This window comes from Chenopodium album, chromosome 8 (genome assembly GCF_948465745.1).
Source record: "Chenopodium album chromosome 8, dcCheAlbu1.1, whole genome shotgun sequence".
NCBI classification, from domain to species: Eukaryota; Viridiplantae; Streptophyta; class Magnoliopsida; order Caryophyllales; family Amaranthaceae; genus Chenopodium; species Chenopodium album.
Genome location: NC_137841.1, coordinates 24,150,110 through 24,174,872, shown reverse-complemented (window position 1 = coordinate 24,174,872; position 24,763 = coordinate 24,150,110). Strand labels below are relative to the sequence as shown.

At 35.6% G+C, this 24,763-nt stretch overlaps 1 long non-coding RNA gene across 1 annotated transcript; it reads right to left on the bottom strand.

Moving 5' to 3' along the window:
* Nucleotides 1-701: 701 nt before the first annotated feature.
* LOC145555932 (uncharacterized) lies at nt 702-18,893 on the bottom strand. Its single transcript, XR_014091628.1, has 3 exons — nt 18,651-18,893; nt 17,481-17,594; nt 702-1,360 (listed from the first exon to the last, which is right to left on the bottom strand). It is a non-coding gene; the product is annotated as an uncharacterized LOC145555932 (long non-coding RNA).
* Nucleotides 18,894-24,763: the final 5,870 nt, after the last annotated feature.

The window sequence follows — 24,763 nt, the reverse complement described above, 5'->3', positions numbered from 1 at the left end:
GTTCGGGTTGGGTTCAGGTTGATTCGGGTTTCAGGTCAAAATCGATTCAGCACTTGAGGTCAAATTCGGGTCGGGTCAAGTTCAGGTGGGGTCAAGTTCGAGTCGTGTCAATTCGGGTCGGGTCTATTCAGGTCGGGTCAATTTTTAAGATCAATTTTCGAGTCAATTTCGGGTCTGGTCAAATTCGGATCGAGTCAATTCGAGTCGGGTATATTCGGGTCAAGTTTGTGTCGAGTCATTAAAATAAATTCACTTAAAAAAATAGTTGGAAAAATAAAGTAAAATCGTTAAAAAAATAAAAAAAAATCATGAGTACCTATTACGTAGGAAATAAAGAAGCCCTAAACTAAGTAATTCAATATTTCACCTTATTCATTTAGGATTCAGGTCAGTTCGGGTCGGGTCACTACGGGTCGGGTCGATTCGGGTCAATCAATTTGGGTTACAATCGGGTCGGGTCACTTTGGGTTTCGAGTCATTTCGGGTCGGGTCAAGTTCGGGTTCCGGGTCAATTTCGAGTCAGGTCATTCAGGTCGGGTCAATTCAGGTCATCGGGTCATGTTCGGGTCAACTCTATTTCGGGCGGGTTTGGATCGAGTCGAGTTGGTCCGGGTTTAGGTCATTTTCGGGTCAATGATTTCAGGTCAACTTTTGGGTTACGGGTCGGGTCATTCGAGTCGGGTCAATCAGGTTGGGTTAGGATTGCCAGGTTATAATTTTCATTAATACAAAGCTGTACATGAGTACATGACAATTTTAATTCAAATTTTTTTTTATAGAATATCGTTTTATATTGTTAATAGACAGACTATAATAATATTACAACTGTAGCGTAGAGCAGATTAGCTGCAGCGAGAGTAGAACAGCAGTGGCGTAGAGCATAGCAGCAGTATCAGGAGCATAGAAGCAACAACATAGACCAGAACAACAACAGGAGCATAGAGGCATGCAGCAGCAGCCTTGCATAAGCCTTGCAAGGCATCGGAGGCAGCATAAGCCTTGCATAATTTTAAAGCCTTGCGAGGCAGCAGCTGCAGCAGGTGGTTTAAACCTCTAGGCCTTGGGATTTAAAGGTCACATGAACAGTAGGTTTACATATCACCACAAGCTATTTTAAAAATCTAAAGCAAATTTCAAAAAGAAAAAAAAAAAAAACAAACTAGCAAATGATTGTAGATAACATACACCATGAGCTCCTAGCTGTGTATAAGCAGCAGGCTTTGCAACAGCAGCAACATGAAGAGTTACAGGAGCATGTGCAACAGCTCCATTTTGAGGAGTGCATGTATGATCAGTGAACAACGTCTTGATATCAGGGTTTGGTCTTGGATTCTAACAAAGCTGATGCTGCCAATTCAACCTGAACAAATCAGAGAGTTAAAAAAATTTGTAAACATATATACCCAATCTTATTTGATACAACAAATGCAGTAATACATAACAATCAGATACCAAATAGATCAAGTCTTTTTAAGAAAATACATGACAATTAGGTGCGCCTATTGAATACTTCAAGCCTAGAGCAACAAAACACGCTCTGCCCTAATTCCCTAGTGCCTAGACGGGCCTTAGGTGTGCTTTTCAAAACACTAATCCTTCTGAGTTTTAATTTTCTTCTGATTTTAAAACCATTCAACCAACAAACAAACTGACAGCAGGGCCTTTTACCTTTGATTAATTAGTGTACGCAGTCTTGAGCTTGTCACGGAAAAGCGAGTTTTCTTTTATCAGATTTTGAAGCTCTACCAACATTGTCAAAGAAAGCTGCTCGTTTTCCCTAAGGTATCCAAAAAAGTTCTAAGTACTTTAACAATTTTATAAAAGGCAATCAAAGAAAGACTGCAAATCACATCGAACACTAGAAATGTTTTTCATGGTAATCTCCCCATTAGATAAAACATTTGAAATCAGGAGCAAACAAGATTTCCTGCTCCCAACTAACATGACAAGAACTAAATTATTACCACATCAGCTAGAAACACTAATTTGCCAAATTATTACTACAGCTCTTGTGACCACTTCACTTTGGGAGTTGAGGTCTTGCACGATAAATCTCCCCGGGTGCATGCAATATTTTCTATTCCCAACTGGCATGGTACAACCGTAAAAATTAAAAGGATACAAGGATCCATCCTTAAATTATTACCATCACCAGGGAGAAATAGATTGATAAACTACCGGAGAATACCCCAATATTCACTAACTAATTTTCCAAAAGCCAAAAGACAAAAGTCAAGGGCACAAAACAGTCTATCAATTGTCCACTGACAGGGTAAAGTCGTATCCCCTAATAAAAAATAATTACCTAAGTCCTCTAACTAAAGTAGATAGGGATGTAGGATCGAACTCCACAGGGAAACAAGTCTTTCTACTCCTAATTAATTATTATAATCTAAATTATCTAAGTAACCAATATTTATGATTGAATAATAAACTAAACTACGGAGATCAAGAATAGGGAGAAAATAATATAAAAAGGATCTAGGGCATAGGTTCACCAATAAATAATATTCCAGGGTAGAATATAATAATCATTTATCAATGCATAATTAATCAGATCATAAAGGGCTTTCTCTACGTATTATAATCACACAATTAATTTACCGGTATTAAATCTCATCTTTCGAATCTCGAATTAACCATTTATAAATTAACCTGCCTATTGAAACTAGACCTAAACATCAATTCTCATCTGTCGAATCTCGAATCAATATTGTCAAACTCATGCATAAAAGATCAGGCCTAATCTAGTCACAGAGCATTAAATCAATCAATAGGAAATTAATCTAGCATTGATAATTAACAACAATAAATTACCCCTTCATATTATTTATGGATCCCCACAAACCCTAGAAATAAAACTACTCACACATAATCAAATCTAAACTAATCAAAGCAATTAAAGGAGGTATGATGAAAGAAAGAAAATAAATAACTTAGATTAAACCAAGAGTTGTAGAGAGTGAAAACAAGAGAGAAAATAATACTAAGAGTTTAATTAAGTGAGAGAGAGAAAAGTTAGAGAGATAAAAGAGAAAAGAAAACTAAATTAAAAACTAAAACTAATAAAAAACAAAACTAAAACTAATGAATACTTAAAACTCCACCCTTACATAACTACCTAAACCTTAATATAAGAAAGGAAAAGGAATCCTACTAAAACTCAACTAAGAAAACTAATCCTAGTTGAACTCCCGAAAGACAAAGTCTAAAACTAACAAAACTAAACTAAAAGTCAGCCCACTAATATGCTTGGCCCAAAATAATTACACCAACAAAAGCAGTGAGCAGTGGTAGCTTCGATCGGGCCAGCCTATTTCACGCCTAGCATCATCTCTAGTTGGGATTTTATTTAGGCTTCTTTCTTTGACTCAATTCCCTTCCTTGGTCCGTAATAATAGCTTGTAAAATCTTGGACCTCTTCACATATCGAGCCCTTAATCACCGGATTAAATCTCTTTAACTCGGCCTTGGGCTTAAAATATATAGTCATAAAATACGATTCGACTCCAATGTCTTTGTAGTGGCTCAATAAGCTCGGAAATCGTCATAAATATGCAAATTCCTACAAAATAATACCAACTCTAGAAAAACACTAGAAAACGTATATTAGTAATAAAAATAGCTCCGTAGAGCTCAAATAAACACAAATATGACCGTGGGATGGGGAATAAAAATATATATAAAATAGACTCATCAAACTCCCCCAAGCCAAACCTTTGCTTGTCCCTAAGCAAAGCAATGAATAATTAAATCAATATTTCACCCCCAAAATAATTTAAATCAATAAATACGATTCAAGGTAAATCTGACAAACATGTATCAAAGTCAATCAATCAAATCCGTCCAACTACCAATCTTCCCTAACAATTGTCAAATAGAGCAAACCACAAGAGCATATAGAATTCAAGACTAGTGCTCACACACTCAACTCTCATTTATGTGTCGAGTAAAAGATGTACTCGATCGCTCTCCATCCAACCCCTTTATGTGAACAATGCCCTCCCAACTCACACTCTCGTGTGTATAAAACAATGAACGCTTAATCCTACTAGTCGACTCGAAATATGCCAAATCATAACTTGCATTGATAAACAACACTTTCACATTCATACAATTCTATGCACAAAGGTCGGAAGGTCTTTAAAGCTTGTAATGTAAGACTAGGGTAAAGGGTAAGAATCATTTGGGAACAAGTGAGAGAAAAGCTATGCTTAAGGGAGCAAATCCTATCAAAACCCATGGTCAAAAATAAATAACGACCAATCATCTCCAACTCAACTCAACTCCACAAAAATTCACTAAACAAACCAACCAATAATAAAAATATTTTTCAACACTTACAATAAATCACTTATAAAAAATATAAGATTATAGAACTTGAGTGGACTAATAAACTTTGAACTCATTCTTTTTTTTTTTTTTTTGTCTTTCAAACTTGATACTTTTTTTTTTCATAAGAACAAATAACTCCTCATATCCACCCACATTGTGCAAATAAATAAGCACACTACAAGCTCCCTCACCTCACTCACTATTAGCTCCCCCAAGCCAAGCTTGGGACTAGTAACCAATGGGGCTTAAATAGGCTTGTAATGTGGTTTATAAACAATAAAAGGGCACAAGCAACAACATGGGTAACAAGAAGGGAACAAATGTATCTAATATCGTCTGAAGGCTTCCTAAGAGAACAAATGCCTTCGTCCTCCTCAATGTGCATAATATTGAGCTATATAAACATTATTAATAGTTGCAAACCAATACTCAAATTCATTGACATACCAGGAACTATCACACATTCCTAACCAAATCAACTAGTCAAGCACTATATTCACAAGCAGTTGGGCAAAATTGACGCATGTTAAGGTTTCAGGGCAATCAAACTTCAAATCATGATCAACTAATCCACAATGCTTATCATCAAATACCAGGAATCAAAACAATTTTCTCAAGTAAGGGGCACAGGGAAGCATGATTTACAATTCATTGGAACAAAACTAACCTAAGAAAGTAATAAAATCTATACTAAGAAAAATAAAAATAAAAAGAGAAGAGAGAGAGTGAAAGATGTACCATACGAACACGAGAACCTCCCCCCAAGCTAAATCAGACAATGTCCTCATTGTCTTAAAGGGAAGCTAGTAGTCAAGGTGACTACTCATCATCATCACCACATCAATGTCACCAAAGCCTCGAGGATTGCAATGCATCTCTTTGGAACAAAATTGGGCAAGAAAGAAACAAAGTGTTAGTGGGAAAAAGTTCAAATTTGAGTCAGGTGCACTATTATGATCATAACTTTTTATATATAAATGATAATACAGTAATTTCAATTGCATTGGAAACTAGACTTGAAGAGCTTTCCAACGACAGGTCACACAAAAAAATCAGATAAGAAACGCAAAATTTATGGCCTGTCGAAGTTGACTAAGTTTGCTGACGCGTACGCGCGCCCGATCGGGCGAGATCTGCCCGATTGGGCCCGTGCTACTGATTTGACGGGGCAGCTTGCTGCTGCTAATTGCCCCGGGGTTCCTTTAGCCCTTCGATCTTTTCTCGACTTTTCTAGTATCTCTGCACAAAATCACACTCCCACAAATATAAGATATACTCTCCTCTACCTCTCTAAAACAAAACAAAAAGAAAACACACAAATAAATAAATAAATAAAACTAAATAAAAAGCAACAAAATACGGGTTGCCTCCCGCAAGCGCTAGTTTATCAAGGTCCCGCTCGACCATACTCCTTCTCTCAATCGGAAGAATTCAATGCCTTGAGTAACTTATCAAACGCTCCTGCAAACATTTCATTAAGTACTATATAGGGCTTAATTGCAAGCACATTAATCCCTACAAATAAAAGGTTAGCAGCACATAAAGAGAACTCAAGGTAGAAGGAAAAATCAAAAGAGAGAGATGAAAATACACCACAACCTTCTACTTCCTTCGTTAAAAATTTAGAATTAATAGAACGACCATGGAGGTAGTCATTGTCTTTATCATCCAATATTAACTTGAAAATTCCACCCTTACTATAGGCGTCGCTCGAAGTGCGCCTACGTTAAAAGCATGTGGTGAATATGCTTGACACTCATAGGAAGTGAGAATTGACATTACGATTAGGGACAACGATTAGGGACAAATAAAGTAGGGAGCCGCCAACAAGTTTTTAAGGAACTTGTAAACCGTTCACGGATCATAAAAAGGCAACCACGATAAGGGACAATAATAGGCAACAACGATTGACCCGTGAAGGTTACACCCCATTCATAATCCATGAGATTACTAACTCCATATGGTTTGGAACCACGAAAGGAGGATCGGGGATGATGGTACGAAGTGAGTCATGGAGTCACATTCGCCCGTATTGGCCTCTACTCGATTCTTATAGTGAAAAGTGATTCCTGCGATCTCAAAGGCATACAAACAAAGATTCAATTTGCTCCAATCTATTATTAGGCTAAATCGGTTGAATATTAATGCAACATATTATTCTAAAATATTGGTGATCACTTGTTTTAATAACAAGATTAAAAAGGAACCTAAACCGGTTGTCCAAATTATCTTATTAGGCGTGATTTTCAATTACATATTCCCTTTAACATGAAATATAGTGATCATAAAAATAATAATAGAATAAACATTAATATTGGAAGCAATTTAACCATAATAGCGTTAGTCAAATCAAATATAAAATAACCTAATCATGATACTAGCAATAAGAAAATAAAATAAGAATAATTAAATTAATTAATTACTCACATTCCGCGCGTTCCTTTAAATTGCTACATCATGAATAAACTGTTAGTAACTTCAATAAAAATATAAATCAAATGGAAATTAAATTAAATTAAAAGTAGAGTTGATTTGGTCCAAACCCTCAGTTAATTCTACCTATCACGCCTTGGTTAAAGTATAGAACTTCAGGTATTGTATGGACTCCTTGGAGTGCTTAAAGGAAGAAATAGTGAAAGAATGGGGAGGCTAGTGTTTAGGCTAAAGAGGGAGAAGAGAATTATTTTTTGATCAAGCTTGTTGATGCTTGAAAAAAGGGTGATCAGACCTCTATTTATAGAGAAAAAAGAGGGTCGAAGAATCAAGAAAAGATAAGAATTCGAATCGGATAAAACTCTTGCGATAGACAACAGTTTTTGCGGTTTTTGTTTTTGTCATATCTTTTGATCCAGAAATCGGAATAAAATGAATAAGATATGGTTGGAAAGCTCTTGAAGTCTACTTTCTAACCCAATTAGAATCAGATTAAAATATATTTTAGAACAAAAGATATATCCGAAATAGTGAAACGGTGTCAGTTTTGGATAGAGTTTGACATTTTATTCATATCTTTTCCGTTATAGCTCGGAATTAATATTATAATATATCATTGGAAAGATAATTTCAAGAGCTATCCAACCATCTAAGAATCAGATAAAAACATTGAGGAACGAAAATAATTTCTGACTATCTTTGAACGTCTTTCAATTCGAATAGAATTAGGACTTTCAAAAAGAAAAGTTTTATTCAATTTCAAATGCTTTAATCTTATCTTTTCAAAAAGGATAATTAAGATATTTTAGAAACTTATAGAGGCTTCTAATTAATCCTAATTAGTTTAGGAATTGGATTAAATAATTTGGACCCTCCACATGATCATTGGGTCGTAGGTAAGGTGGGCTTAGGTTCGGTTTGGGCTAGTTTAATATTTTGGCCATAACTTATTCGTTATAACTCGGATTTGGGCTTATAATATATCGTTGGAAAGCTATTTTAAACACCAATCCAAAAATTCAATCATTGGACCCAGATTATGGACCAAAATAAACTGGATTAAACGTTTTTATAAAAAGGACACGAAATGAATGATTTTAAAGGACACGAAATTAATTATTTTGGGTTTAAAGGCACGAAAAGAGGAAAATGAGTTATAGTTTGGGGAAATGGGCTAGGAATTGGGTTGGTTTATGAAATGGAAATATGGATTTAAGCACTCCAAAAATTAAATACTCAACCCGACCAATAATGGCGGTGAAAGGTTGTTCATCATCGGGTTTTGTTTTGGGGAGACATTTTTAGGTGTCTACAGAAGCCCCCACTTTGACTGAGTTTGTAGAAACGCCAGTTTCGAAAACGATAGTCAAAGTAGCCGATAGGGACGGAGAATGATTTAAGACGTTCTGCGATCCTAAATCATTCTGTGTACTCCGATACCTGCAAAAAATGTTAATTCCACATATAGAAGAGTATAGGGATAGAACGCTTATCTGACACCAGTGTATCGGTGACAAATGAGTTTGGTATTTTCCTATTCTTGAAGGAATCCACCGGATGACGTTTGTTGAAATGCTTTCCATGCTTGAGGAAAGCCGACAGATGAGTTTGGTAGCTTTCTAAGCCTGAAGAAAGCTACCGGATAATACTTTCCATGCCTGAGGAAAGTCGACGTATGAATTTGGTGTCATTCTATGCTTGAAGAATTCCACCGATAATGCCTTCCATGCTTGAGGAAAGCCGACTACTTGGCGGTTTTCTATACTTGTAGAAAAATCCACCGATAACGCTTTCCATGCTTGAGGAAAGCCGACTTGGCGGTTTTCTATACTTGAAGAAAAATCCACCGATAACGCTTTCCATGCTTGAGGAAAGCCGACTTGGCAGTTTTCTATGCTTGAAGAAATCCACCGGATAATACTTTCCATGCTTGAGGAAAGTCGACAGATGATGAGATTGCAAGTCTCTGTGTATCGAGAACCTTGCGTCACGAAATGATGGTGGTCCGCTTGTCCCCGGACGTGGGCTGTAGATGGTCCGCTTGTCCCCGGACGTGGGCTGTAGATGGTCCGCTTGTCCCCGGACGTGGGCTGTAAATGGTCCGTTTGTCCCCGGACGTGGGCTGTAGATAAGACCTGCAAAAATAAATTTGCCAATGGACTCGTATATACTGTGATTGACTTGACCACTAACTTGACCAAGTTTGACTTGATGTGACATGACATGTGTATGACTTGTGAGTGTGTGTGTGTGTGTGTGTGTATGTGTGTGTGCAGACACAAGCAAATGAAGATGCAAAAGCAAAAATTTTCCGTCAATTTTTGTCATGAGTGGAGGGTACCGACTTTCTCCCGAAAAAGAAAGATGTGAAAACTGAACTTTTATTTTCGAACTTCCTTCGATGAAAACTTGGAAAATTATAATGAAAAAGGAAAGAAGTTTTGAACTTCCTCCTTGAGCAAGACGAAATGAATCACATGGATTTTCTTCTTGTCGTATTGAACTGCCCGTCTTGAGTATAATGTATGCATGATGGATTACGTTATGTGACACGATAGATGAATGAACTTAGGTCATGGAGCTAAGCATCACATATGGTGTAAAGAAACGATCTTGAACGTTACTTAGATTTGGAAGCTAAGCACGTATATAAATGAAGTGATCGATGAGTATCGCATAATGAATGTCACATAGGTCAAGGAGCTAAGCACAATATGCGATGTATGAAACAATGAACATTTCTTAGGTCTAGAAGCTAGGCAAGTATACAATGTTTCTTCTAATGAATGTTATCTTGAAAGATGATGAAGCATGCACGGTGTTGAAACAAGATTTCATGATAAAGGGCTCTTAAAGGGAAGGATGATTGATATGGATATGGATGTGTGAGTGAAGTGTGTGAATGTGATACTAAGACTGGCTGCAAGGGTTATGGTGATGGAAAGAGATGTGAGAAGAGTAAAGATGATGACTCTTTAGGCTAAGTAGGCTAAATGATGTGGGTTCAAGCCCCCCAAGTCTAGCTCTAAATGGGTAGGGGTAAGCATTGGATATTCTTTGACTCGATCATGCATAGATATGAATATGAATGTGGCCGCACCTCGATGTGAGGTTGCCTACGTATCCGTTAGGAATCAGGCCGAACGTAGCTCTAACCGAACTTTGCACAAGTGTGTGTACACCTCAAAGAGGTCTTTCAAGGGTTATAATGTGGTTAAGCTGAAGGTTTAAGGAAGAAAGGGGTAAAAGGCTCAAGACCCGAGAGAAGCCCCCAAGATATGCAATTATGTATTAGCCTTTGCAAGGTTTTTTTTTTTTTTTTTTTTTTTTTTTTTTTTTTTTTTTTTTTTGCTTTTTTTTTTCATTCTTTTGAATCAATGTGGGCAATCTCATATCATGCGGTCCATCACTCACTTAGCATTCATGTTTCTCAGGCACGGTACCAAGCACTCGATGAGAGACGCAATTTGAGACGTGTTCATATCAAAGACATTGGAACACTTGCCCTTAGACATTGTTTTATTGTTGCTTTGCTACTTTTTTTTACTTGCTTTTTGAATGTTATACAATTACACACCTTCCCATCCTAGGGTTAAGTGAATGTGGGTTGAATAAAAAAGGTCAAACGTTAGACGTGGCTCAAAGTGTTTGATGAAGAAATGGATATGTGATTGAACGGTTAACAGGGAATGACAGGGTTGCAAAGGTGCCTCAAGTCATTGGTGTACCTTGTGTTTAGTTCGGCAATTTATTTATTTTTTTATTTTTTTTTTTGCTAATTGAGAATGACTGAATGAATGGAAAATTCTATGATCGAGATGTAAAGGAAAATTGCTCATTTTATTAATGGAAAAGGTGAACGAAACACATGAAACATATAAAAAAATTCAAAGTGGAAAACCTATGCTAGACATGAATGGGGGAATGGAGAAGAATGATTAAGAAAGAAATCATGAAATCTTGTACGAAGGATCTGTGTTCCTTGTATTCATTACTTCTTGCCGCCTGGAGGGACAGGAAGTTTGTTTGCATCCATCAAGTCTTGAATGGCGTCCTTCAAATTCCAACATTGCTCCGTAGTGTGGCCCCTTCCTTGATGGTACTTGCAATGGGCATTGGGATTCCATTTGGCGCTCCTTTCTTCAGGTTTTAGCTCTATAAATGGCCCAATAGGTGTGATTAAGCTTTGACTGTAAAGGCGATCAAAGGTCGCATCACAAATCATTCCTAAAGGAGTGTAAGTTCTTTTCTTCTTGGGCAATGGAGTATCAAGAGCTAACACTTCATTGATATCAACTTGGCTTATATTGTTGGTAGTATTTTCATGCTTAGAAGACGAAGAAGAAGGATGGTCGTTCTTCTTGTTTTTCCAAGTGTTATTATTGTTACTACCAGCAGTCTTTATTAGCTCATCCTCGATATTGATGTCGATGTCGTATACAGCTTCGAAAGTGTTCAGTGGAAGAAATCTGAGATGTTCCCTATATTTATGAGTCAGATTTTGAATAAAGAGGCGAACCATCTCTCTTTCTTTGGGGGGATCTACCAAGAGTGAAGTTGTTTCCCTCCACATGTTCAGGTAAGCGGTGAAGCCTTCATTCTCTTTCTGTTTGAGAATGGAGAGTTCACGTTCAGAAGTTTTAGTTTGAATGTTACACTTGTAACGATTCATGAAACTGTCGGTGACATCTTGCCAAGTCACAGTATGCTTGGCATCTAAGGAATAAAACCATTGTTGGCAAGCATGTTCTAAGGAGAGAGGGAACACCGTAGGGAAGAGTGTTACGTCCAATCCCTTAAGAGCCATGGTTGCAGAGACCGCCTTCAAATGGAATATTGGATTGTCAGTAGGCTTGAACTTTGGAATATCAACAGTGGAGAACTTTTCAGGGAGTCTATACTTCACATCCAAAGGAGTGGGAGGCCGTTCCACATAAGTGAAATCCTCAGAGATCTTACTCATTTGTTCCTTCAGTTTGTCAAGGGTGGAAACAGTGACCTTGTTTTGTTCCATGGTAGTGACCCTAGTGGTAAGGGTTTGCATCATGGAAGACAGTGCCTCAATGGATTTGTTGATGTTCTCAATGTCTTCTTTAGTGGCCATTGAAAGGTGATGAGTAACGGAGATGACAAAGTTCTCTTTGAACGCCTATTAGATCTGAGAGATTGTTGCGGTAATGGCTCGAACCGTATTGATCTATCCCTGTTCCTTGACCAAGTACTGTAAAATAAAATAATTCACTTAATTGTTTGACTCATTGCTCAAGATAGGAAAGGAAGGAAAAAAAATAGACATTTGAAAACAGGTGAGAAAACTCCACTCATTTTTTATTATGACGAAAAAGGGTGCATGAACCTAATATACGATCATAAACAATATAGTGCATTACTCGAAGACAAAGTGTGTGAAATGACTCAACATGTATGATTAGATGAGTTTATTAAGACTCGTGGTATGATCGCATGGCTAGACATGAAGACGTGAAAAACAAAGGACCCAATGACCAGTTAGCACGGAAGACTAAAAGACAAACTAACTTGATTAATTTTGTCAAATTTTAATGTTTATGCTATTTACTAGGTGAAAACGGTCCATTGGAAATCGTTATTCATAAATAAGATCAACCACAATCAAAGACGAAGAACACATGTTAAGGTTAGCATAAAAATTGATCACAAGAAACTAGGAAGAGGACTAGAATTCTAGAAGAGTTATGACTCATGAGTATTAAAAAAATGATAAAAATAAAAAAAAATCTATAATCCTATGTTATACGATTTGACACGGATTAAAGGATTTGGCTAATACTAACTTGACACGAAAAGATATAAAAAAAAAATAAAAATAAATAAAAATAAAACAAAAGAAAGTTGACGCTAAAAAGACACCTAAACCGGACAGGCTGTAGTATATGGGTTATAAATTTTTATCTGTGACTCTGCTTGAGACGAAACCAACTCCAAATGAAAGATAAAACCCGGGGCTACAGATCCATAGGTGGCACGACACGTAAATCTTTCTAGAACTCCGGATATGACCAAAATAAGTTGACTCTTGTGCAGTATACGGGAATTAAAATCCGGGTGACTCAAAAATTAAAAAAAATCTATGGCTCGACTCTAATAATAATAAAAAAGGGGTTTGTTAAGAAAAAAAAAATAATTAAAAAAAGGTCAATAAAAAAAAAATGCACACATAAGCATATAGTCACGCATGATGCAATGAAGTTCGCAACCTAAAGTCAAGTTCTATGTTCGACTATGGTCAAGCTTTTGGGTGTCAAAGGGTACCATGGTTAAGAGTTTGGACGCGTTAGCAAGGCAGCCTCCCTTGAGGGTGTATGCCAACGGGCGGCTCCGCGAGTTCGTGATGAAATCGAACTCGACTCCATGGTTTGGGTGGATTTAAAAACTCGGATGAACCCTTATTGCCATGAGCGTTTTCGGGTTGATAGAGCATAAATTCCCCGGGCTAGCCACATACGTAGAACACGTACTATTGAGGCAAAATAGGTAAGCTAAAATGCATATGCATATGTGACAATGCCAATTAAATCACAGGAATATTTTTCAAGAATATTTCAAGTCTCATCCACTCATCTTAATTAAATACCGATCACTCAAATCGATAAATAATCAAGAATCCTCCCCAGTGGAGTCGCCAAATTGTAGGCGTCGCTCGAAGTGCGCCTACGTTAAAAGCATGTGGTGAATATGCTTGGCACTCATAGGAAGTGAGAATTGAAATTACGATTAGGGACAATGATTAGGGACAAATAAAGTAGGGAGCCGCCAACAAGTTTTTAAGGAACTTGTAAACCGTTCACGGATCATAAAAAGGCAACCACAATAAGGGACAATGATAGGCAACAACGATTGACCCGTGAAGGTTACACCCCATTCATAATCCATGAGATTACTAACTCCATATGGTTTGGAACCACGAAAGGAGGATCGGGGATGATGGTGCGAAGTGAGTCATGGAGTCACATTCGCCCGTATTGGCCTCTACTCGATTCTTATAGTGAAAAGTGATTCCTGCGATCTCAAAGGCATACAAACAAAGATTCAATTTGCTCATATCTATTATTAGGCTAAATCGGTTGAATATTAATGCAACATATTATTCTAAAATATTGGTGATCACTTGTTTAATAACAAGATTAAAAAGGAACCTAAACCGGTTGTCCAAATTATCTTATTAGGCGTAATTTTCAATTACATATTCCCTTTAACATGAAATATAGTGATCATAAAAATAATAATAGAATAAACATTAATATTGGAAGCAATTTAACCATAATAGCGTTAGTCAAATCAAATATAAAATAACCTAATCATGATACTAGCAATAAGAAAATAAAATAAGAATAATTAAATTAATTAATTACTCACATTTCGCGCGTTCCTTTAAATTGCTACATCATGAATAAACTGTTAGTAACTTCAATAAAAATATAAATCAAATGGAAATTAAATTAAATTAAAAGTAGAATTGATTTGGTCCAAACCCTCAGTTAATTCTACCTATCACGCCTTGGTTAAAGTATAGAAATTCAGGTATTGTATGGACTCCTTGGAGTGCTTAAAGGAAGAAATAGTGAAAGAATGGGGAGGCTAGTGTTTAGGCTAAAGAGGGAGAAGAGAATTATTTTTTGATCAAGTTTGTTGATGCTTGAAAAAAGGGTGATATTACCTCTATTTATAGAGAAAAAAGAGGGTCGAAGAATCAAGAAAAGATAAGAATTCGAATCGGATAAAACTCTTGTGATAGACAACAGTTTTTGCGGTTTTTGTTTTTATCATATCTTTTGATCCAGAAATTGGAATAAAATGAATAAGATATGGTTGGAAAGCTCTTGAAGTCTAATTTATAACTCAATTAGAATCAGATTAAAATATATTGTAGAACAAAAGATATAGCCGAAATAGTGAAACGGTGTCAGTTTTGGATTGAGTTTGACATTTTATTCATATCTTTTCCGTTATAGCTCGGAATTAATATTATAATATATCATTGGAAAGATAATTTCAAGAGCTATCCAACCATCTAAGAATAAGATAAAAACATTGAGGAACGAAAATAATTTCTGACTATCTTTGAACGTCTTTCAATTCGAATAGAATTAGGACTTTCAAAAAGAAAAGTTTTATTCAATTTCAAATGCTTTAATCTTATCTTTTCAAAAAGGATAATTAAGATATTTTAGAAACTTATAGAGGCTTCTAATTAATACTAATTAGTTTAGAAATTGGATTAAATAATTTGGACCCTCCACATGATCATTGGGTCGTAGGTAAGGTGGGCTTAGGTTCGGTTTGGGCTAGTTTAATATTTTGGCCATAACTTATTCGTTATAACTCGGATTTGGGCTTATAATATATCGTTGGAAAGCTCTTTTAAACACCAATCCAAAAATTCAATCATTGGACCCAGATTATGGACCAAAATAAACTGGATTAAACGTTTTTATAAAAAGGACACGAAATGAATGATTTTAAAGGACACGAAATTAATTATTTTGGGTTTAAAGGCACGAAAAGAGGAAAATGAGTTATAGTTTGGGGAAATGGGCTAGGAATTGGGTTGGTTTATGAAATGGAAATATGGATTTAAGCACTCCAAAAATTAAATACTCAACCCGACCAATAATGGCGGTGAAAGGTTGTTCATCATCGGGTTTGGTTTTGGGGAGACATTTTTAGGTGTCTACACTTACGAATAACCTCATCATCAACAAAGGAATTTTCAACCACCGTTTCTACAACTAATGATTTTTCAATCACTGGTTCGTCAACCAATGATGTTTCAACCACAAATTCTATAACCGATGGTTCTTCATCCTCAATAACATTCACATTATTATAGTGTCCATAGACTTTTCCATCAAGAGCCCTCCAATAACTTTCATTAGCAACTAATCGTTTCCGAATATGATCATATGTATATGGAAAGATTCTAAAAGCATCCGGAGCACACACAAAAAACTCACTATACGGGCATTCAGGATTTTCATGACAAAGACGTTGACAACTACAGTAGTTAGGTGCTGCATAAAAATTATATAATTATTGTAGTGACATAAGCATGGATATTTTCAACTCATAAAAAAAAAAAAATTAAAAATTAAAGAAAAAAAAAATTAAAAATAATCTAGACTCTAATAATAACTAGAAATAAAAATAAAACCGTTTCCCCGGCAACGACGCCAAAATTTGACAGGGTAAAGTCGTATCCCCTAATAAAAAATAATTACCTAAGTCCTCTAACTAAAGTAGATAGGGAAGTAGGGTCGAACTCCACAGGGAAACAAGTCTTTCTACTCCTAATTAATTATTATAATCTAAATTATCTAAGTAACCGATATTTATGATTGAATAATAAACTAAACTACGGAGATCAAGAATAGGGAGAAAATATTATAAAAAGGATCTAGGGCATAGGTTCACCAATAAATAATATTCCAGGGTAGAATATAATAATCATTCATCAATGCATAATTAATCAGATCATAAAGGGCTTTCGCTACGTATTATAATCACACAATTAATTTACCGGTATTAAATCTCATCTTTCAAATCTCGAATTAACCATTTATAAATTAACCTGCCTATTGAAACTAGACCTAAACATCAATTCTCATCTGTCGAATCTCGAATCAATATTGTCAAACTCATGCATAAAAGATCAGGCCTAATCTAGTCACAGAGCATTAAATCAATCAATAGGAAATTAATCTAGCATTGATAATTAACAACAATAAATTACCCTTCATATTATTTATGGATCCCCACAAACCCTAGAAATAAAACTACTCACACATAATTAAATCTAAACTAATCAAAGCAATTAAAGGAGATATGATGAAAGAAAGAAAATAAATAACTTAGATTAAATCAAGAGTTGTAGAGAGTGAAAACAAGAGAGAAAATAATACTAAGAGTTTAATTAAGTGAGAGAGAGAAAAGTTAGAGAGAGAAAAGAGAAAAGAAAACTAAATTAAAAACTAAAACTAATAAAAAACAAAACTAAAACTAATGAATACTTAAAACTCTACCCTTATGTAACTACCTAAACCTTAATATAAGAAAGGAAAAGGAATCCTACTAAAACTCAACTAAGAAAACTAATCCTAGTTGAACTCCCGAAAAACAAAGTCTAAAACTAACAAAACTAAACTAAAAGTCAGCCGACTAGTATGCTTGGCCCAAAATAATTATACCAACAAAAGTAGTGAGCAGTGGTAGCTTCGATCGGGCCAGCCTATTTCACGCCTAGCATCATCTTTAGTTGGGATTTTATTTGGGCTTCTTTCTTTGACTCAATTCCCTTCCTTGGTCCGTAATAATAGCTTGTAAAATCTTGGACCTCTTCACATATCGAGCCCTTAATCACCGGATTAAATCTCTTTAACTCGGCCTTGGGCTTAAAATATATAGTCATAAAATACGATTCGACTCCAATGTCTTTGTAGTGGCTCAATAAGCTCGGAAATCGTCATAAATATGCAAATTCCTACAAAATAATACCAACTCTAGAAAAACACTAGAAAACGTATATTAGTAATAAAAATAGCTCCGTAGAGCTCAAATAAGCACAAATATGACCGTGGGATGGGGAATAAAAATATATATAAAATAGACTCATCATCCACACGTGCTATATCCTATAAAGCATTAAAAAGAACAATTGTGGGGTTTGTAAAGTATACCTGAAGTTAGTTAGAGTTAAAAGTTGTGTGATTTCCTTGTAGAGCTCTTCGTTGAATGTCGAAAATACTTTCAAATCACCAACAAGTATCTCAACCGCCTTGGACTTGTCTTGCCTAAGAAATTCAAACAAACAGCACAATTTTAATACCAATTTCACCCCCCCATATGCAAATATTCAACTAGTACACCAGCATACTATAACCCGATTCACATGTTCCTAAAGAGCTTTATTTCTCTGTAGTTTTCAAGAACAAGAACCAGTACAATCTCTACATATTCAGAACAAAAGAAGCATTCAAAACCTGCAACTTTACTCAATCAACACCACATTCTAAGCTGCAAACATCATCATGTCTCATAACAAATGTACTCCCCATACACCTACCAAAAATCACACAACGAGGTTCCCTCGGTTCTACTTCTCTTTGATCTCAACATCTTACTTTCACTTCATCTATAATAATATCAATCAGATTGTCATCAATTAATCACAAAATTCATCTAAACTACTCCACAAATTACCCACAATTTTTTCTTAACTGTGTTTTTTGGTCAAATTACAAGAAAATTCATTAAAATTACTCCAGGAATCACCAGAATTCATCTAATATATAGTACTAAGTTTTATGAACATTATTCTAAATTACTCTACACATTGCCAAAAATTTATCTAATTTACTCATTTTTTAGGTCAAATTTCCAGAATATTCGTCTAAATTACTCTACAAATTGTAATTATCAATAAACTTCTAGTTTTATAAATGGAGATTAATTAAATTACAGGAAAAATTCACAAAACAAGAAAAAATGATTCTTATGAGAAACATGAATAATGCATAATAAAATTATTTACCTGAATCGTCATCATCATTATTTCTAATATTAGGGTTTGTACATTTCGATTGATGATTCGTCACATTCATAGCTGAAAATTCGAATCAAGAGTTCTTTCACTTCCCATTCATTCGAATTCACTTCCCATACATACAAATTACAATAATTATCAGAACAAGAGGGACAAAATCAAACTCAAAATCAAACATCACATACAAATTCAAACTCAAAAACAACCACCAAATCACAAAATCCAAAATCAAAACCCAAAAACTCAACGAAATTGAAACCCTAACCTAAATTACACAAAATTAACAAAAAAAGGAGGGTTAAACCTTGTGAGGAGCAGTGTCGCCATTAGAGATCTATGCATCGTTCTCCTAGTATTTTAAGGGCTTACGCCATTAGTGACGACTACGGTGGTGGTGGCGGAAAGCTAGGATGGAGAGTTAGGAGGGTTGCGCTGGTTGCGCTAGTGGTGGCTGTGGTGGAGCGAGAAGAGAGAGAAGAAAGGAAACAGAGGAGAGAGAACCTGTGAGTTAGAGATAGAGAGGGAAGAGTGAGGAGAGAAAGCGTGTTCTAATTTTAGGGAATATTGGGAAAAGGCCACCGGTTAACCGGTGCCCTATTAAACCTGTTTTATTTTTGTGGTATAGGCTTGTATTTTTGGCACCGATTTTCAATAACCGATGCGCATTTGTCGGTGCGTTTTTATCTTTTCCTACTAGTGATAAAGAATAAATAACTTAATGACAAGATTAGGATAGTAATTATACCTTTGACGCGTGCTTCGCCCGACCTCAAGGCGCTCTTACTTCGAAAGCAAGTCTCAAAAGTACTACGACCTCCAACGGAAGTCCACCCACAACTCGAACACCGACAAGGGTCTAATGCCTTGGAGTTAGCAAGGCCCGACCAAAACCCGAGTAATTAATGTGTTCAAAGGTTTTCACAATGGTGATGCCTTTTTCAACACTTACTCAAGTGAACAATCCAAGCCATCCCTTGGCTATTTATAAGGAAAGCTTCCTTGTGAATTCCACTCATTTTTCAATGGGGGACTTTTTCACAAAAAGATCCCACATGGAAAGATTGATGAATTCAACCCTTAGTTAAATAAACCAAGGAACAAGTGACAAGTGTCACATGGTTAGGTGTGGACCACTTTCTCACTTGGTCCCCATGGTAACTCACATGCATTGTGAGCTAACCATGTGTCACCCAACCTTAAGCCCCAAGTTGGGTTCGGTTGGGCCACTTCCTTTTGGCCTGTGTCCATGACCCGTCACCCAGGTCCATGGCCCCCTTTGCCACATGTCGATGCCAACGTGGCACGCTGCCGCTTGGCGGCTGCCAACGTGGCTTCCACGTGTACTGCCACATGTCGTGATGCCATGTGCAATGCCACGACGCAAGCTCCTATTTGGCGCGCTTCCCTAGCCTTTCGCGTGGCTAGGGTTTTACTTGTTACTTGAAGCATTTTCCCGTCTCGCCAAATCTTAAATTTTGGCTCGACATTTGAGATTTGGTTCCAACGCTCGGTTTCGACCTTCCAAGCTCGAATTTCCGACGTCTAAATATTAATTACTCGGTCAACTCATTAATTACTTCCGAATTAATTCGTCGCTTTGGCCCGTTAGTTGCTTGGGTGTGACCCTAAGGGTTCAGTCAAGATTAAACTGTAATATTATTAATTATACAATTAATATTAATATTATTGATCGAAAGTGGCCTCCACCCAGGCATTCCGATAACTTGACTTCACTGAATAATTAGCTTTCTAATAATTCCAAAGACATGTTCGAAGGACACCATTCCTTTCAATCTCCCACTTAACCTTCGGACAAGTGAGCTTTTAGTGTATAGCCTTTTTCCTATGTTGCTTAATGCCTCTTCATGAACTATAAGGTAAGATTTATTCGTCATCCTTATTACATCCATAAGTGTTTCTCGAAATCCGAGTCCGACTGTCAATAAACAGATGATTTCTAAAATCCATCCGAGCAAGGCCATGCATTTTCACAGTCTTGCTCTTCAAGAGGCCTTGTAAACAACAAAGACATGTTCCCTATTATTAGTAGGGGTACATTTCCAGTCTTTTAATGTAAGCTTCTCTTACTAAGAGGACCTAGCCTCCCTTTTGTCCTCGTTATAATCTCAGTGTACGGAAGACGTTTGACCAGCAACAAAGAGAACTAGTACTCAAACAAGAGAACTCACAATACTCATGGTCGAGGAAAAAGGTTCTGATAGTAATAATGAGAAATATACTTATGACGATTTTTGAATCTCTTAAAGTATTCTCATAGGTTGATCCAGTACGATTCTAAACCAATACCTGTGTAAATGATTTATGATGATCATGTCCTTGTAGCACAAGAAACAGCTTAAATGACCTCGATTAATGATAATTTTCGATTATAATATTCAATGTTCACTTAATAGGTGTTTCCTTATCCAAGACATTGTCTTGATACCCTATTTTGTATATTCTCAAAATCAAATGGACTCATTATTTAATCCTAAACCACAATTAAATAGCAAACGGAGTGATAAAATTGCATGAAATTTTAAATTACTCCAAAACCTGAATGGCTCATCTTATGATAAATGGTTTTCCCGAATGTTTTAAGAGTAACACTCTTTATAAAAAATTTATAGAAATCACACCCATATCTAATTTTCTTGATTTCTTTCATGCAATTGAGAATGTTGTCGTTCACTTATTGCATAGGTTTAGTTATAATTACTTTGCTAATCTTAGCATCTTCATTACTGATCACTTTCATAATAAGATGATAAAATTTGAGAGTGTCATTGGTTATATGTGATTTAGGATTTATTTTCCAAGTGATGGCTCCCACTTATTTTCATGATTGAGATCTTCAACTTGACAACCTACAATCATTAACATTCAACAACGATCTTTCCATAGAACATCTTCTTTATTATCGTCATTAAGGCAACAATATTCTCAACATATATTTTGGTAGACTTCCTAATGATGTTTTTCTTGGGTTTCACTCCAAACAACTCACAATGATTTGGGATACCCTAATCACTCGTGATCATGGAAATTTACTTTAAATTCCCGCACATTACACATGGATGCACATCCATGTTACCATTCTTAAGCCATGACTCATTGTTAGCTCGTGCTTATAAACAACTTCCTTGTTAAGGATCTAATTCTTGTTAAGGTTTGTTCTTGCAACATCAATTCTCAAATTGTATTTGTTTCCACAAGTCAAGAACTCATCCTGTTACTTATCCAAGTATACTTTGGATGTTCTTGGCCATAATCTAACGATCTATTACATAGATTCGGGTTGATTGGTACTATATATACATACTTCACATGCTCTAAGCAAGTAAGTCATGTAGCGATTCCATATCGTAGCGTACATGATGGATTTAATTGTAGAATGATTCTCAATCTTTTTCCACCCACGTTACATTTTAAGTTACATTTTAACTTTGGATGTTCTTGGCCATAATCTAACGATCTATTACATAGATTCAGGTTGATTGGTACTATATATACATACTTCACATGCTCTAAGCAAGTAAGTCATGTAACAATTTCATATCGTAGCATACATGATGGATTTAATTGTAGAATGATTCTCAATCTTTTTGCACCCACGTTACATTTTAACTCATCCAGTTTCACTGAGTCTTGCTAAACTGTTTGCTGTATGATATGGTTGAAAGTCTCTACTAGAATCTTTCTTGTTTGACTTAGTATTTAGCCTAGCTCATACTTAGTTCAAACATTTACTTATTAGTCTTATACATACGGGTCGAAAGTCTTTCAAAGTCCTTCAATTTATGTTTAACACGGTAAATTCCTTTACACGTTCAAACATTTTATTAAGTCTATACAATAGATCTTAATACCCAATATGTACTAAGTATCGTCTTTTGCTTGGTCCATTGTCGAAAATACTTTCAAATCTAAGCATTAAGCATTTGACAGTTAATTTACAACATAGTTCGTAAAATTCTTATTGGACCTTACAAGATTGACTCTTGCTCCCACTAAACTTCTTATTCATAAGAATTTCTATTGTTTCGTCATAAGTCAATCTTATTATTAACTTTATGATAAAACACGTTTCAATTCCTTTATGCAATGTTTCCTTCAATCCCATAATGGATTTCTTGAGCTTGCTTTCAAATCTAGCATTATTTAGATTTTCAAATCCCTTAGACTATTTTCATAGTCACTTCCAAAATCTTATTTTAGGAAGGCGGTTTGGTATCTATTTTGCCATATTTCATATTTGCAATTTTGCTAAAATAACCACAAAAAGACTTGAGCATTTCGATTAGTGAGTAGGTAAATATTAAAATCAACTACGTGAATTTAATTATATCCTTTTCAACCAATTTAGATATATATGCATATACATTTCCACAATTGTTAGTTTTCTCCTTGAAAACTTATTTGCAATCGATGGGTCTTTCACCCTTCATGCAAAATTAATCAAGTTTTAAAACATGATTTTCAAACATGGAGTCTATATTTCGGATCTTATGGCCTCTAACCATTATTTGGAATTTAGATTTGTCGTAGCTATCTTACAAGGCATTATTCCCTTACTGTAGGGAATAATTTCAAGCCTTTAAATCCCACTAGCTTGAACCCCACTGTGATCGTACACTAAAGTACGGTGGCGTCCAAAAGGGAAGAAGATAGAGCAAAAGAGTCGCCAACAAGTTTTTTTAGGAACTCGTAAACCATTCACGAGGTGAAGGTTACACCCCTTAACGATCCAAGAGATCGTTAACTCCATAAGGTCATGAACCAAATAAGGGTTCGGGGATGAAGGTACAAATCCAAGCTAAAAGAGATTGAACCTGCCCTAATAATAGGCCTCTACTTTATTCTGATCGTATTCATGTGCGCTTTCTGATTAACATGCAATCAATAGGATTAACCCTAAACCTGTTTATTTATGTTGGTTGAATTTAATGCACAAATAAACTATTATTATTGGCGATCACTTGAATTATAATCACATTAACCCTAACAAGATTATTAATTATCTTATTAAGCGTGATGACAAGTACAAATTCCCTTCAAACATGCATAAAGGTGTGATCAAGCAATAAAAATAAGCATCAAGCAACATAATAATAATAAACAATATCATGAATAATAAAATTATAATCATAATAATAATAATCATAATCAAAATAATAATAATAATATTCATAATCATCATAAATTATAATAATTATAATCATAATCATGTTCATGTTAATATTAAAGCATAATAAACATAGCAAGATCCTAGGCATGATACTAACAAGATTAATAACAAACCCTAGCATGTCACTAAGCAATAAAAATCAAATCTTTAACCCTAACATGACACTAACAATCATAAATATTAGGAAGAATATAGGAAGCATCATAACAATCATATTTAATATTAAAAATACCCTAGACATGATACTAGGAATATCATAATAACAATGTAAACATGATTTCTGCATCATAACATCAATTAAAACCATTAAAGCACTTACTTTGATGATTTGTACCTCTTTCTAATAACATAATACACACGTTAGTAACTTCAAGGAAAATAATAATCAAACAATTAAATTAAATAATTGAAATAGAGATTTGGGACCAAACCCTCAGAAATTAAACCTTTCACGTCTAGGGCGAAGGCAACTTCGAATATGGCTAGGTGTTTCTAGATCTTGTGAATGCGGAATTTTGTATGTAAAAAGCAAAGTAAGAAAGAATTGAATGTTTGAGAGAGATGAATGATTTAGAGAATGCTAAAGAATTAATGATTGTTGATGATGATAATTGGTGAATGAAAACGGAGTTTTTAATCAGCCAAAAAAGATAATTTAACAAAACAGAGTCTGACGCTCAGAAAACAGAGCTGGCGCCAACCCTGGCTAGCTGGCGCCAGGCACCAGCACTAGCGCCAGGCGCCAATGGCTAGCGCCAGGCGCTAGGCCTGGTTCCAGGCGCCAAGGCCTGGGGTCAGACGCCAAGCTCAAATTTAAAGCGTTTTTGAAAATCAGATAAGTTTACCGTACTGGAGGATAAAATAATATAATTTCTTCGAAAATGCTATTTGATTTTGATTAAAACTCTAAAAAGTCAACAAAAGTCAATTTATCAATGCTAATTGAATTAGGAATGAAAAGAACCTTCTAGAAGATTCTAGAAAACTAAAACCATTCCTAATTGCATTAGGAATGATAAATCATATTAGTCCCTCCCCTAGATCATTGGGCCGTACATAAAGCTCAAACCGGGCCCAGTTTAGTAAATTGGCCATAACTTCCTCAATATTCATCGAAATTGGGCTTATAATATATCGTTGGAAAGGTCTTTGCAAGCCCCATCCAACTACACTACTATTGGACCCATATCATGAACCAACCAAACTGGATTTGCTGTTTTCTCAAAATA